Source organism: Leptonotus elevatus, chromosome 8 (genome assembly GCF_054856555.1).
Source record: "Leptonotus elevatus isolate MCC_2025b chromosome 8, RoL_Lele_1.0, whole genome shotgun sequence".
Lineage (NCBI taxonomy): Eukaryota > Metazoa > Chordata > Actinopteri > Syngnathiformes > Syngnathidae > Leptonotus > Leptonotus elevatus.
In genome coordinates, this window is record NC_141246.1 from 3,525,562 (window position 1) to 3,540,340 (window position 14,779).

The following is a 14,779-nucleotide window of genomic DNA, read 5'->3' on the forward strand; positions in this document are numbered from 1 at the left end:
GGGGTCACCGAGTGGCCGATTGCGTTGCCTCCCGCGAGGGTCGATGGCAATTACAATGATCGGATTTTTCATTAGGCGGCGAAGGGGACGCCGGCGTGACCGGAAGGGCCGCGGGTGGACGCCCAGCACTTTCCAGGCCTTTGCACCCGCCAGCCCGCCGCCTTTCAAATATTTACCTGCGTGGTAAATGGTCGAGGTAAAGTCAGGCGCGGAGAGGCCAGATGTTTTTCAGCGTGAAATGTGCTTTGGAGTTGCGCAACAGTTGAAACGCTCAAGCTGTTGAACATAAAGCTCAGAAAATGGATCCGTGGGGAGAAAAGGGAGAAATAGAAAATACATAAATCACTGTACACCTTTTGACATCTGTAAATCTTTGTAAAAATATTTTTAAAGAGGATAATGAAAATAAATCATATTGTTTCATATTTTCATCAACATGTAATAAATTGTCTTTGGAAAAATGTATGAAAAATTGCAATAATATGTATTCAATATGTACTTAATTTGTTTTAACCAGAAACAGATAATTATATATATATATATATATATATATATATATATATATATTAGGGGTGTGAATTGCCAAGTACCTGGCGATTCGATTCATATCACGATTCATAGGTCACGATTCGATTCGATACCGATTAATACTGATACGAATCTAAAAAATTATTATTGCGATTATTTTATTTTTAACTCAAATTTAGAAAATACTAATCAGTAAACTTGTACATGTACACTGTACAAATAAAATAAAATAAGTTAAATTAAAAACTGGAAATTTGCTCAGTGTTTTTGTTAATCTACAAATATATCTGATGATTTGTTTTAGGATGTTATTAAGAGAATATTTTTTAAACAAATATAAAAATAGACACTTATTTGTGTTTTAACCAATAGTACGACAGTATAAACAATTAGAATTATAACGGAATAAAAAAAAAATACAAATACAACAATACTTAATAAAAGAACATTTTAAAATGAAAAAATAGAAGTCGTTTTTGTAGCTACTTTAATTTACAATTACAAGTATAATTTGGAATAAAAAAATATTACAAATTGAAAATGTAAAAATTTTAAGAAAAAATTGAAACATTCTGTTATTTTTTTAAAAACCACATGGATAAAAATATATTTTGATTAGAAAATTAATTAAGAAGTAAAAACATGTTTTTTTAAATATAAAAAGTAAATAAATCACCAACAAATTATGAGCACACGAGGAACGTTATTGGAAAAATAAATTAGCGATACTAAAGGAAGAACTGATATATTTGTTGTAAATTGCTTTAATCTAAAGATATTTGGTGTTGAAAAAAATAAAATCAAATAAAAATTAAAACACCCCTATACATGCTAAAGGAACATTTGTGAATGCATTTCCTTGAATCCACTGAATGTTGGCGAGCAGTCTCTTTAGTCACGTGACTCAGAATGTCCCGTCCTCGGCCGTCCTCTCTGATTGGCATCCAATTAGACGGCGGTAAAGTCGATGAAAGAGTGAGTTAAGAGGAAGCGGTCCCAGTGAGGCTGGGCGGATAATGAAAGAGGACATGCAGAGGACGGGAAGGTGTGGAGTCACTTCACGGAAGACACCAAAGGCAACCGTGCAAAGTTTCTCACTTTTAACTCGGTGCTAACACGCTTTTGATTAAGGCTGCAGCATTTTGGAAAATAATCTAATCAAGATATTTTTTCCTTCAGTATTGCGATTTAATAAGCCAATTTTTTTTCCCATGCATTTTTTTAACATATACAAGCAGTAAATTAATCTGTATTACAATAAACAATATCTGAGTTATTATACCTAAATGTTTTGGTAAAATAGGTTAGTCTGAACTAAAATCAATTTACCAATTTGTTTATTTTTTCTTTCAATATTTTTCTTTTTTTTCTTTCCCCATCCCCCGTTATTTGGAGAAAATTGATGTTGAATATTTATCTGAGGTTTTTTTTTGGTGAAGATTTCTTTGGGTTTTGGGTAATTTCTTCCAATGCATTTCAATGGGCATACGGATTTGCATCATCATTTGCATCAGAAAAAAGGTCTTTGGTCACATTTGTTTGTCAGTCATTGTGTTAAATGACATTTGTGTGACAAATGACTAGCAGTATTGGTACACGCAGTGATGAACTCACTTGCTCCCAAAAACGTATAAAGACGTTCTACTTTACATGTTTTGTTGTGTCCCAAAGACGTATTTATACTTTTGAATGTTTTTTTATGCTAGAGCATACAGAAGGCCTTTGATGCTACCTCTCAACTGCAGAGAACGGTTGAAGAAATGGTAGTTATTCCAAAAACGTCCAGCACGTGGCAGCAGAACAAAAGAGATCAACCAGGGCCATGTTGAAAAAAAAGCTCATTTACCCACAGTTCTTAACATATTATATTCTAATTTCTGCAAAACGGAAACAGACAAAAATATACTTTTTTTCCTGATGAAAAAAGAGACTCTAACCTTTCTTTTGGCGGGTTCCATGTTTTTTTTAGCAATAGAACACAATATTCTGTGGGCCTTGCAAAATCAGTCAAAAACAGCCGGGAGCGAAGGGGGTTGCTTCAGTGAAAAGGGCTGGGAGTGAATGAGTTAATCATAACGTTTATTTTCTTATGGTTAGTTTCGTGTCTGTCTCGACTCTTGTCAGGAGTTTGTGTTCAGCCAGCCCCGTGCCTCACCAATTGGATTGCAGCATGGAGACATGATGCACTGTTTATTTTCTTAATAATTTAAATTCTATTGAATTCTTTAACTACTCTGTTTTACAAAGCACAACAGTTATTGTACATGAATACATTAAAACACTTGTAGAAGGTAAATATGAAAAAAATATATACATATATATATACTGCATGTGAAAATGATACAGTACTAGAAAAATAAAAATAGAAAGTATTTTGTTAAAATCCACAAAGAAATACCTAATTAAAAAGAAAAAAAAAGTACAAAAAAAGAAAAAAAGAATGAAAAATAGAAACCTCTCACTGTCTGTTTTAAAATCCCCAAATAATCATTAAAAATAAACAAAATAAAATGAATGAAAATTAGACAATAGTGCTTTTTGTTTTTGAAAATGAATCAACAAGTGTCTGTAGAAATATGATCAAAAAGTTGAATTCTCCACAGAATTTTGTGTGTGCAAAATTGCAGCATGTTTGCCGCATGATCGAGGCAATGGAGTCTCATCCCGGTGGCATGTGTGATTAAAACAGATGGGTGAGATGATTGGCGGCGCGGTGTTAATTAATGTCATGAGCATGGGCGTCGGTTAACGGCCGCACTGCACCACCGCCTCTCCTCAAGGTTGACTCGCGCCATATTTTTGCCCGGGTTGCTTGTTTACCCGGCAGATTTTTAGTGCGCCGTAACTCTTCGTTGATTAGCATATACACAGCCTCTATAAAAAGCGCGTCGGCGGAGTGATGAGAATGATGGGATTTGCTCACCGTTACGCTTCCTGTCGCACTGCAAAGCTCGGCTACTGGGAAATCTCCTCAGAAATCTGAAATATGCTTAATATTGCTGACCTACTGGAGGCCTCCCCCATCTGCGGTTGAGCAAATATACACTGTTTGTTATAGCGGCGACATTAAATTGAGTTATTGAGCAAGTGGAGTATACTTAAGCTTGTAAAATGAAAGAATAAATTAACAAATGAATGAATTAATGAAGGGAATGTGATGCTGTTCACTCTCCAGTCCTAGAAATAACCAAGCAGGAAAGGTCTGAATGTTGGATTGCCTTATTAAATGAAACTGTATCAGTCAAAGAAATCTGTGTCCAGAAGTTTCTTCATTATTCTCCATCGTTATTCTAACAAGATCTGGAATTGTCCACCGGAAACTAACTAACTAACTAACTAACTAACTAACTAACTAACTAGCTAACGAACTAACTAACTAACTAACTAACTAACTAACTAACTAACTAACTAACTAACCAACCAACCAACCAACCAACGAACTAACTAACAAACTAACTAACTAAGTAGGTGGCATACTGACAAATTACAACTAACTAACTAACTAACAGACTGGGTGTTAAGTAACTAACTAGGTGGCAGAATGACAAATTACTTGACTCGCTCACTCACTCACCCACTGGGTGGCAGACTAACGAATGAACAAACTAACTAACTAACAGACTGGGGTTTAACTAACTAACTAATTAACTAACTAACTAACATTAAAAAAAGCCTGACTTAGTTTTGACTTATTAAGTGAATAACCAACAAATGACTTGACTAACATACTGGTTAACTGACTTACTGGATAGCTTACTGACAAATTACTTGATTGATTGACCAGGATGGTCCAAGGAGTTTTTTTTTTAAAACTATGTATAATGAAGATGATGATAAGAATGTGTTCAACGAATTTATTTGTACAAGAATTCAGAATGTTCGATGCGATAACATTCACTACATATATCAGCAGAGCGGAGAATCTGTCTGCCTGCGGTTCGATCAAATCAACCAAAATCGTGTCACATGACCTGCGCCACAACTTGGACCTGCTTTTAGCTGGTCTAAGGTCTTGTCTACTTTCTATCATCAAATTGCATGTAACGTCTAACCTGGTGCAGTGTCGTCTGCCAAATTCCCAAACATAGTTTGGTTTCATCACTTTGAGCGTGATTGTGAGACTTTCTGTGAGAATTTTCACCAACAAGTGTTAAGAATTCAGCGCTTTAAAAAGCACACTTAAGCTTTCTCTTTTTTCCTTTTTCTTTAGTGGCTGAGCTGCGACGCGATCATCAGCACTTTGGAGGAAAGTAAGTCTGACATTTTGTGAAGTAAGCCTCTCGATGGAGCGCTCATAAAGCTGACTGCCGCGGGATTTAAGACGCCTCAAACTAATACGCTGCATTCCCCGCATGTCCTTACATAACACTCCCATGTAAAAAAAAAAAAAAAAAAAAAAAGGCAATTTGTTTCGGCGTCCTTGTGCTTACCTGACACGGAGCGTTTTTTTATGCCCGCGATGACACGACCTGTCTAACGGTATGTTTGTCGCTCGGTCGGGTTGATTTCCCTACAGGCGCGGAGGTGGAAATCCACTCGGCAAACGCACAGCTAAAGACGGGTGACAAATTCAAGTCGTAGACGGGCTAATGAATGCGGAGGCGTTCGATGCTTGCTCGAGAATGAGAAAAGCCTGAAAAGGCATGACGAAGAATCAACCTTGGGTTGGTATAGCCGCAAATAGGAGGCGTCTATCACTCAGGGCAGCAACTGAAGGGATTTAACTTTCTTCTGCTGGCATCAACACGAATGAGCCGCATCAGCACTTAGAAGGGACGCGAGAACGTTGCGGTCTGTTCTGAAGCGTCACATCAGTTTTTCCTTCACCCTTTTGAGTGTTGACTCACAATATTTGTTTGGAAAAATTGGTTATGTTGTACAGAATATCATCTCTGGCCGTACAATATCGTGATGACTCAACTTCGAGAATTGGGCCCCCTAAACCTTTGGCAGACTGACCAGCAGATTGACAAGGTCGCCATAAAACATTTTCATTGACTGCCTGCTTACATACCTGACCAAATCATTGAGTAAGTGGCTGTCTAACTCAGTGGTCCCCAACCTTTTTTTCTGCCAGGAGCTGGTTCATGGTAGTAATCAGAACCTAATTGTGAATGGGTGTGGGGGTCTAACTAACTGTCTGGATGACTTAACTGACTGGCAACATGACTGATAACTGATCAATTTATTGCTTCAATAACTAACCGACAGATTTATTACCTAACTACCCACTTACCAAAACTAACCAAACAGACTAACTAACTAACCAACCGACTGACTTACTGAACAACTAAGTCACTAAATAACAACCTCATTGACTAACCCAACCACATAATTATATAATTGACTTCCTACCCACCTAGTACCAAACTAACTTACCGGACAACCAACTCACTGACTGAATAACAACTTGACTAAGTAACTGAAAACCTGACTAACCACATAATTAGATAATTGACCTACCTATCTAATTACCTACCTACCGAATTGACAGGCTAACCGACTAACTTACTGAAAAAAATATTTATTGACTAAATAATCTAACTAATTGAATAACTGACTTAACAATATCATTGACTTACTACCTACTTACCTACCTACCCACCTACCTAGTGACAAACTAACTGACTGACTTACCGAACAAACAACTGACTAAATAACAGCCTGACTGACAAACTACATAATCAATTGACTGAGTAACTGTAAAACAAATGCATAAACAAACTGCCTGACTGAATAACAAACTACTAGATTGGTGAGCTGACTAAGCAACTAACAGAGTCTGACTTGCCTCACGACTAACTAACCAACCAACCAACCAACCAACTAACCAACTAACTAACTAACTAACCAACTAACCAACTATCTATCTATCTATCTATCTATCTATCTATCTATCTATCTATCTAACTAACTAACTAACTAACTAACCAACTAACCAATTGAACAGTCTGTTTATCCGCATACAGACAATTCCAACATGTCTGTCCACACACACACCACGTAGTACGCATGTAATGAAGTGTCCGCTGAGTGCGTTTAACATCAAGGTGTGCAGCAAAGTGTTGACTTCAATGCTTCTGTTCACTAAGGCGACACTCTCACCCACACGTGATGGATGGCTCGGCCCGGGACACAAATTAGGCCGATCGTTCATCTCGTCCGACGCGACGCCGAGGCACACTGCCGCATAATTGAGAGCATGTCAACAGCTGTTGACGAGAGGACGGCCGTTGGTGAAGGGCAAAGGGACGAACCTCGCTGAGCTCGTGGCGCCAACCCGCCCATTAAGGCGCTGTACTTTCCACAAGAGAAAATGTCAAGATTCACTGGAAATAAAAATGACAATATATTAGAAAGCAACATCATTTATATACAGATTTGGTAAATATTCACAATGTTTGTTGCTAGACAGAATAGTAAAGTAAAAAACAAGTTATGTTCACTATGTTGCTCCACTACCAAATATTACCGAAAAATGGAACAAAAACGGTAAAAATAAAATATTTATTTATTTTTTGGATCATTTGCATCAAACATTAATATTTCTATTGATGAACTGATTACTGATCTGGTTGGTACTGAACCGTGTTTTTTTTTGGTGGGGGGGTGGGGGGGCTACTGGATTGTTGCACGCCTGTCTCAAAAAAGGTGAGGCTAACGAGACCTTATTAGCAACTAGCATTTATAGGGAATAGTGTGAAAAGTAAATAAATGAGCCCTGCTTTCCAGGCCTCGCTCCTCCGCTGGGAAATCCGAGTGAGTCGAGCGCAAAAGCGTTATGCTGATGAGAGCGCGCGCAGAGTGAAGCAAAGTCGCGGCCCCGGAAAATGAAAAACAATGAGCTCAAAGGAGCTGAAAATCTCTTTGGGGAAAGGCAGACGCGCGATTACTCGACTGCGAGCAAGTCGGTTCCCCCCGAAGAAACGGCAAAATGAAAACAATCATTAGGGGAAAGTTTTAATCAAAAAAGGATAGACTCGTATTGGAAAGAGCCCCTGAAATATGAACTCGCGGCCCTGCTCGTTAGCCACATGCTTAATCTCCTTCATTGGAATGTTTCTGCAGGCTTTTTACGTTTTATTACTTCATGTCGTCTCAAAAGGGTGAACCTCAGGTACAGTTACGGCGAAACGTTACAATGGTTTTGTGTTGTTCACCGGAAAAAGTCAGCATGTTCTTAAAATAAAGTCAGAATTAAAACAAAAAACACGACAGCGCTAAAGGACCCCATTTCCGGGAATACATTAAAACATTATATATAAAGAAGCAGTTTTACAAAGTTATAATCTTACATTATCAACATGAGAATCAAGCCAGATTGTTAAAAAAAAAAAAAAATCACTATCACATCAGTAAAGATGTATTTTTTAAGCTTTAAAGCTTTAACGAACTCCAGAGTTAATTGCAGAGTTAAAGCTTTAACTCAAGAGTTAACGCTATAAAACTTTAACATTGACAGCATTTAAAAAAAAAATCATCTTTCCATATAATACATCAAAGTTAAAACTTTAAAGCTGAGTCCGGAGTTAACTGCAAAGTTAAAGCTTTAACTCTGGAGTTAACTGCAGAGTTAAAGCTTTAACTCAAGAGTTAAAGCTATAAAGCTTTAACTTTTTTTAATTATTTTTTCTTTTTCTTTTTTTTCTTTTTAAAAAGAGCTCAGTATTGTTCATTCGGTAATGTCATCATCATTGCTCTTTTTTTATTATTATAAATTTTTTTTTTTATATAAAGCTTTAACTTTGACAGCATTTTTTTTTTTTATGTTACAAATTCAGAAGATTAAAGTGGGATTTTTGTGTGTAGTATTTTTCAAGAAAAATAGTCAAACATACCCAAATTAAAAGGGATCAACATTTTGAGAATCAATTCATATTTTTTCCAAGAAAAAACCCCAAAATGACACGATTTGAATGACTTTCGAAAAAAGTGACAAACTTACGACCGATAAGTGAATCTCGCGTACGTTATCCGTCTCCTCCCTTTCCACATTGCGACTCCAGCTCCTCATTTTGCGTGCGAAATCCGCCATTCCACCGTTTCCCCCCCCCCCCTCCTATTCGGCCACCGATTCCCATCTCCGACTTGCTCGCACCCGCCGCCAGCACGTCAACACAATTTCCAAGCAATTCCCTCCTTATCAAGGGTGACCTCTTTGGCAATCAGTGTAATTCCGCTTGTAACTTCTCTCGGCGATCCCTCTTTGTGTGTGTGTTTGTGAGTGTGCGTGTGATAACGTTCGATGCCGGCGAGTAAATCTGCTCACTTGTTCAGCGTCCACCTGCAGAGCTCAGATTAAAGTTAAATTATTGCTTGTCTGGGGGGGCTTCCTGCTGCTGCCGCTTCCTCCCTCCTTCCGTCATCCGGCTTCATCTCCCGATGCTCGCGCGCTGCAGAGAAGCAACAAGTCTGCCTTATCTCGCGCTCTGGAAGCCAACCGGCCGAAACGTTCTCGGCAAAACGTGCGATTGTTCTGCTGGGATAAGAAGAAGTATTAGGGCCGTGTTAAAAAAAATGAAATAGCATAATCTGAGGCTAATTTTGAGGAAATAAGTGTCGACTTTCAAGAAAAATGTAGTATTTTTTTTCCAAGAAATAAAGGCGTGAACTCGGGGTGTACGTCTCTCCAATAAAAGATGATTCAATATGTATTTCGATACAAGTTTTTATTGCAATTTGATTCGATTCGATGCACTCACAATGTTTTAAATCAAAACAGATGATCTGATTCAATAAAAAAAAAAAATCATTATATTAATCCCCACCCCCCCGGTAAAAATGCATGTTTTTCAAACACACAAAAAAATAATAATCCTGGAATTGTTTTTTTTCCAAAATAAAGCAAACAAGCGCAACAACGTTAGTTCACAATCACAGCACTTTGACATTCTCCTTCAAAATAAGAGAGTTTAATGTCACTCATATGTTTTTATAAAAAATGATTTTCCGAGTCAGATCGGGTTTTGTTGCACCTTTAGTATAAACTTGTTAATTTTCCGAACCAGAAAAAAAAATGCATTTTGTGAGAAAAAATTAATAAATAATTCATAACAAAAATGCATCCCCCGCCCCCCTAGTTTCCAAAGGTATTAATTGTACATGAAAAATAATGAAGTTGTTCAATTCAATAATTCATTCTGGGCAAATATGAACTTTTTACTGCTGATTATGTCTCAATGAGCCAAGTATCCTTTTACGTTTTCCTGTCAAACTAAACATAAACACTCATATGCCCACTAAGCTAATGCTAAAGCTAATTAGCATCTTTGTTGTGGCGCTCTAACCATTTAAGCAGTGGAATAACCCCACAGCTTTGCCTTTGGAAAGTCCGCTTAGCTCAATGCTAACGCAAAAGGTCATTGGCAAGCTAACAATTAGCGCCGATTGTATCCATTGATTAATATTACAGCATCTTACTGAGTCACTTAAAATTGAAATTGGTTTGCTGTCGAACAGCATCAAAATCTTGCGTTCTTGTTATGGCCTCGTTTTGCTCGTTCCCGCCGAAGCTTTTGGGAACGGCTGCAATTTTATCTCCTGGTGCGGTTGATTGGCACGTAACTCCAGCGCATATCATCTCATAAACAAGAGCATTACTGTCACATAAAACGTTCAAGTGTGTCCACTCACAGAGAGAGCGCTGTGTTGTTTTTCTCTTGATCGAAAGTGCGAGGACGCATGCATAGGAGATAAAGGCTACGTGCCCTTGCGCCGCTTTCGCGGGCCATTACGCGCCGGCCACGGGCCGTAGGCGGCCTTGCCTGCGTGACCGGCAGCGAGCGAGACGTCCGTAATTAGATTGCAAACCGTTTTCGAGCCGGCCCGCTCGGCGCCCTTGAGTGGCGCGCGCGACAATGTGTCGGGGGGGGGGGTGGGGGGGCTCAGGTGGCTCGTGGGAATGTGACTCACGTTTACTGCGTAGACGGCAGGCGAGACACGCGGGCGCAAAGATCATCCGGAAGCAATAAAGTCGAATGGATGTTACGGAATAAAACCACAATTTCAGGGGAAATGATGTGGGGGGAAAAGGGTAGGGCTGATAACAGGGTTAGGCTAACTGACGTGCTAACGGTTAGCCGGTTTCAGCAAAGGATAACGCAACACAAATGTTGGAACAACAGATAGATCATTTAGAACAATACTCACAGGCATTTGCTATCTTGTACGCAAATCATCATCATCATCATCATCATCATCATCTTCTTCTTCATTTGTGTCCGCGTGACAGTATGGTATTGTAGTGCCTCCCGGTGGCCAAGGTGGGCATACCAGAAGGAGCAGCACAATGAATTGGATTGTAGCATCAAATGAAAATGTGCATACGGTTTAGCTCATTCACTGCCATTGACGACGATAGACGTCAAAAATTCATGTGAACTATTTCTATTAGTTTAACAATTTTTCATTTAATTTCATTTTTTATGAAAATCAATTTTTTACTGTACATTAATAACAGATATAAAATTATCATGCGATTAATTATGATTAAATGCCCCTTATTTTTAATATATATATTTTTTAATTAGGCCCGTCAGGCAATTATTATTATTTTTAATTGTAACTAATAAACATTTTATAATATAAAATTTGTGATTAATCGTGAGTTAACTAGTGAAGTCATGCGATTAATTACGATTAAAAATTGTAATCGCCTGACGCTCCTAATTTTTAATAATCTTTTCTTTCTTTTTTTTAAATCGCATCAGGCGATTAAAATTCTTAATTGTAATTAATTGCAAGACTTAAATAGTTAACTAACGATTAATCACAAATGTTATATCTGTTCTAAATGTACAATAAAAAATTTGTTTCTAGGTTTTCATACCCTTGTTAGCAAAAGAACAGAAATAGTTCAAATGAATTTTTGACGTCTATAGCCGTCAATGGCAGTGAATGAGTTAATGATGCTTTTCATTACAATATTATAGAGTGCTATTTTTGTTCTTGTTTAAACACAAAAATGTGAGGATGGAACGGATTAAATGGCATTTCCATTCAAATCACCGCCTTATTAATTGATGTGCCATTTGAGCTCACAGCCATGTAGCTTAAAATTGGTTGGCAAATTACAAATGATGCTAATTTTCACCTAAAAAATCAACATCACCTTTGATTTTGCTTTCTTCGAGTCATTTTAGCTGCCGATAGATGAACTGGAACGCAGCATTTCCGTATTATCTCTATGTTAGCGTTAACGCAGCCTGCCTGTCGGGGGTGGTTGACGGTGCAGGTGGGATCATTGGAGCCCCGACCGGCTTTTAGCGCGCTAGCTCCCGCTGAGCTAAACTATCACTTTTATCACACACAGTGAGCTTTTTTTTTTTTATCAGCCGTCTGGCAGATGTTTTCTTTAGAAATGATAAGGACGACAACGCGAATGCATTTATTGTCATTTCTAATCGAATTATTACAATACGGTGTTCGGCGAAGCTGGCGTATTGTGATTTTTGTTTTTATTATTGTGGGACCGCATGAATTATTCATGGCAGCACACTGAGTTATAAGACATGTAAATGCTTTTACACCGACAGACAAAGACGCGCAGGTGCTATTCTCAAGTGACGGGAAAGTGCGGCAAAAGAAGACGTTTAGCTCAGAGCGTGTTAAATAGATTCCATATGTAGAAAAAGGCAACTTGGAGAGGATTTTCTGTCACTTTTTCAGCACATTTGTGAGCAATCTATGCAAAGAGTTTTTGCCTTTTCATATTTCCCGGCTTTGTGTTTGTGTCGGAAACTTGTGGTGGGTGGTTTTCCATTTAAGGACAGAAGAATACGGTGATCCCTCGCTATTCGTGAGGGTCAGGGACCAAACCTGACTGAGATTCGCACACACAAAAAAAAAAGGCTAAATTAAAATCCTTGACAACTGAAAATACATACACAGAATGGAGTTGTTAAAAAAAACATTCTAAATTTGAATGATTAAAAACATTGCCAAGTACACAAAATAAACATTCCGCAAGGTCATCACGGGGCTTTTCACGCTGTGACAAGCGGTGCTAGCTGACAACTAGCATGCAAGCTAACTGCGACCCCTCTCGAGTAAATGAGGCTTCAAGATTGTAAAAAATCAATAGCTTTGTGTGAGTCGCAAAAATATATATCTACGTCAAGCGATCGGTCGCTGGACGACGTTCCACCAGGTCGCCGCCGGGCTTTCTGGTCATCGACAAAAGGTGCTAGCCGCCAGCTAGCTCCTGTAGTTAGTAACTACGGCTAACATGACGTGACCAAACCCAGAAAACTGGTGAGCCGTGACATTTGCAAGGCGAATCCACTTTTGACGTCAATTTCAGTCAACAGTAGGGGGCGGTGCTGCACAAAAACGGGGATCCGATATTATTGGCAGGAACATTTTTGACTTGACTTCCACTTTAACTCATTCACTGCCATTGACGGCTATAGACGTCAAAAATTCATTTTAACTATTTTTATTAATTTAACATTTTTTCCCCACTTTTGTTAAGAGTATGAAAACCTAGAAAAAAAGTGTACATTTAGAACAGATGTAAAATGTGTGATTAATCGTGAGTATTAAAGTCTATTTAAGTCATGCAATTCATTACAATTAAGAATTTTAATCGCCTGATGCGATTTAAAAAAAGAAAGAAAAGATTATTAAAAATTAGGAGCGTCAGGCGATTACAATTTTTAATCGTAGTTAATTGCATGACTTCACTAGTTAACTCACGATTAATCACAAATTTTATATCTGTTCTAAATGTACCCCAAAAATTTTCTAGGTTTTCATACTCTTGTTAACAAGTGGGGAAAAATGTTGAACTAATAGAAATAGTTCAAATGAATTTTTGACGTCTATAGCCGTCAGTGGCAGTGAATGAGTTAAACCTAGCCTGTTTTTGTGGCGTCCCTCATGGGTCAAGTTTAAGCCCCTTCACATTATCCTTGTTAATTTACGTTTCCCAAGGCCAAATCATGTGATGTTTTTGTTAAGAATTCAACTTTTTCATTTCCTTTCTCAACAAATTAGCAAAGGGACCAAGTACTGATGTGAAAATCTTAACTTTTAAACCCCAAACTATGATGAAGTCAGGCTTTAATTGAACCTTATGTTGAACCTAAGGTCTGATTTGTACACTTCCCACCACTGCCATTCGCGATGTGGAAAAGATATATTTAATTTTCAGACCTAAAAGCTGCCTAAAAGTTTTTGGGATGTTTGTCATTGGAAAGTGACGACAAACAGTTTTGGAGGGTCACACACGTCCTTGGGTCCCTTGAAAGGTGCTTTTAAGTATAATTATTATTATAACCTCAAGTCTACCTAAAAAAATAATAATTGTGAGGTTGGACTCCGACTCGGTGTGAAATATTTCCTGCTTGCCTGCTTGCCTTGAATGAGGCTTTCGTCAGTGCTTCAAAGTGTAAATTTCCTCTAATGACTTAAAAGTGAGCCCTTTTTTTTTGTGGTCTACTCTCCACCAAGGAGGTAGTAAGTGACAGATGGCCACCCACCCTGAGACGGCTTTGGTCGGAGGTGGGTTTTTTTCCGCCAAAAGAGGGATATTTTCCTTTCTCGGTGTTGCGCTTCTGTCAGAAACGTTTCGAGAGCTTGACGTGAAAAAGGCCTTGATGCATTAATAACATGTCTTTTAGAATCAAACATTTAACTCATTCGAGTATGAAAATCTAGAAATAAATTATTGTACATTTAGAACAGATATAAAATGTGTGATTAATCGTGAGTTAACTATTGAAGTCATGCAATTAATTACAATTAATAAATGTAATCGCCTGACGCGATTAAAAAAAAGAGAGAAAAGATTATTTACAAAATTATGGGCGTCAGGCGACTACAATTTTTAATCGTAATTAATCGCATGACTTTAATCACAAATTTTAGATCTGTTCTAAATGTACAATAAAAATAATTCTAGGTTTTCATACTCTTGTTAACAAAAGTGGATTTTTTTTTTAAACTAATAGAAATAGTTCAAATGAATTTTTGACGTCTATAGCCGTCAATGGCAGTGAATGAGTTAATCTCTGCCATGTATTTTTTTTTCATTTAGTAGGTTAATAGAGGGTCTGATAATGGCTGACACTGAATTAAGTGTTAGCATTAAGCTAGCAGACTAAAAGCTCAACTTTGTGTTTATTTTAAATATACACAACATGTAAATCTCTTAGTTTTCTGTTTTGTTTAACTCCCCACTGAAATTCATCCGTTCCAGGTCCTTCCAAAAAAAAAAAAATTTTTTTTTTTAAATGTGTTTTACGAAAAA